Here is a 2,895-nt window from a genome sequence, read left to right as displayed (position 1 = left end):
GAGCTGCTCAAACCGGCTGTTTCAGCGACAAAAAGAATCATGTGATCAAAACTGACGAATATCAAACGCCCATTTTGATCACGTGATCCTTTTTGTCGCTGAAACAGCCGGTTTGAGCAGCTCGTGAAAATTTACTCTGAGGCTATGGTGGGATGTTTAATTCGCGATTTGAGCGATAAAATTTCCGCGATGGAATTTGTCCAGCCTACTGATTGGCTACAGCCGAGCGCTAGATATCGCGATTATAGTTGGTTCCATTTCGATCCACGGCCTTTCTCCCGTCCCTTCTAAATAAGCGATAAATCTGATTAATATCTCAGGGCAATCAGGACAGCTCGCAAGGGGGTGCAAGGTAACGGTCAATACCGAGCATACGCTGCAAGACTCGAATCTTTCGGCGAGCCCCAAATGAATATAGTGCCGTAAAACTCCCTGATAGTTCTCTTTTTTATGCGCCGGCGCGGAAGTGTAGCATTCGGGGCATTTGATATTGCGGTTTTCCTTATGTTGGAAAAATAATGCGGAGACACAACATGCGCTATTCAACCATGTGGAGTACGGATGGATTGCAAGTATTTGAGCGTCTATCGAGGCACGCGCTCGCGGGTACACGGGACACATGCTATACGCGGCTCACCGCTGACGAGTTCGATTGGCGGAAAATAAAGGGAATTACGTATCTGGTGATCTCCCGCCAAGTGTCCGTTGGTGTTCCCTATGCGATTCCACGAAGGGGAGTGGTTGAAGAAGAAAGCTTCTCTTCCTGGTCCAACGCGTTGATGGGCCGTTAAGCGGGGAGCACAGACTCTTGCATAACGCATAACATATGAGGCATAAGAAATTGAACCAACCAGAGTTCTCTATTACATGGAAGGGAAAGAAACGGAGAACGTCGATTGGTACATATTCTTATGCATTACGTGTTATGCGTTATGCAAGAGTCTGTGCTCCCCGCTTTGGTTTCGATCGACCCTCCGTTGATATCCATTACTACATTTACACGGCACGCTTTACGCCGAAGTTATAACTTCGATGTTATGAAACTGACCTATCATAGCTATTCCTCTGAAGAATGGAATGACTGTGATTGGTCAGTTTCATAACATCGATATTATAACTCCGGAGTCCGGCGTAAAGCGTGCCGTGTAAGGGCCTGCGCACAATAGAGGAACAAGAATTAGATATTAAGATTTCAACCTATCAGAAACCGTGTATTCCGATGTAATCAGTTTCTGATAGGTTAAAATCTTAATATCTAATTCCTGTTCCTCTATTGTGCTCAGGCCCTATACGTAGTAAATGACTACGTTTACACGGCAGGTTTCGTAACAACAGTAGTTATAACTACTAACGTTGGTAATTATTCAGAATACCTCCTTCACCTCCGATTTCGATAAAATTAGGCTCATTCGACGTGTTTTTGCATGAAACGAAAGAATCTGGCAGAAAAAAGTGTCGCTCTGCCTCGCGAACCGAGATATTTAGCGTTAAAGTTGACGACTATGGAGGTTAGGAAATCTGTCATACCGACTATGTGTAATAAATTAAACGTACGTAGTAGTGCTTAGACAGTGTCCGCTTGGAATATTTGTAACCCATGTAGACAGTGGGATGTATAGACAGTAATGCTTGGGTTCGGGGCGGCGTAGCCGCCCCGAACAAAATATAACTATCATATCCTACCCGCTTGGGGCCTAACCGCCTAGAAGTTACAGCGTAGACAGTGTCCGCTTGGAATATTTGTAACCCATGTAGACAGTGGGATGTATAGACAGTAATGCTTGGGTTCGGGGCGGCGTAGCCGCCCCGAACAAAATATAACTATCATATCCTACCCGCTTGGGGCCTAACCGCCTAGAAGTTACAGCGTAGACAGTGTCCGCTTGGAATATTTGTAACCCATGTAGACAGTGGGATGTATAGACAGTAATGCTTGGGTTCGGGGCGGCGTAGCCGCCCCGAACAAAATATAACTATCATATCCTACCCGCTTGGGGCCTAACCGCCTAGAAGTTACAGCGTAGACAGTGTCCGCTTGGAATATTTGTAACCCATGTAGACAGTGGGATGTATAGACAGTAATGCTTGGGTTCGGGGCGGCGTAGCCGCCCCGAACAAAATATAACTATCATATCCTACCCGCTTGGGGCCTAACCGCCTAGAAGTTACAGCGTAGACAGTGTCCGCTTGGAATATTTGTAACCCATGTAGACAGTGGGATGTATAGACAGTAATGCTTGGGTTCGGGGCGGCGTAGCCGCCCCGAACAAAATATAACTATCATATCCTACCCGCTTGGGGCCTAACCGCCTAGAAGTTACAGCGTAGACAGTGTCCGCTTGGAATATTTCTAACCCATGTAGACAGTGGGGTGTGAGAACGCGATCTTTCTACTGCCTAGTTAAAAAGACTGTTTTCGCACACCTTCATATGCAGAGAGGAACCTCTCTGCCATATGGTGAATTAATGCACTCTGATGAACTAATGCACTGAGTTCTGTTGCACTAGAACAAAAGACAGTGTCGTTGACATCATTTTGGAAACAGAAAACGCTTTATGCTGGATTCACACTGCATCCGATTTTCGTTGTACGACGCTCTGCAACCAATCAGAAAACAGGATTCCGATGGATTTTGCTTCGTATCATCGGAATTCTGTTTTCTGATTAGTTGAAGAACGTCGTACGACGAAAATCGGATACAATGTGAATCCAGCATTAACAATGCCCGTGTGTGCCACTCGGACTATTAGTAAGTCTGTTCGAAAAAGAAATTTTAAGGCTGTTGCGGACGTGACAATCGTCAGGGTGCCGTCACATGCGGCGTAACTTGCGTAAGCGTAACTTGCGCCGACCAATCATATCATTTTACTTGAACATCAGTTTCTGTCTAGTCA

This window comes from Trachymyrmex cornetzi, unplaced genomic scaffold, assembly GCF_001594075.2.
Source record: "Trachymyrmex cornetzi isolate Tcor2-1 unplaced genomic scaffold, Tcor1.1 scaffold1061, whole genome shotgun sequence".
NCBI lineage: Eukaryota > Metazoa > Arthropoda > Insecta > Hymenoptera > Formicidae > Trachymyrmex > Trachymyrmex cornetzi.
The sequence above is the reverse complement of the archived record's forward strand: the minus strand, read 5'-3'. Positions refer to the sequence as shown.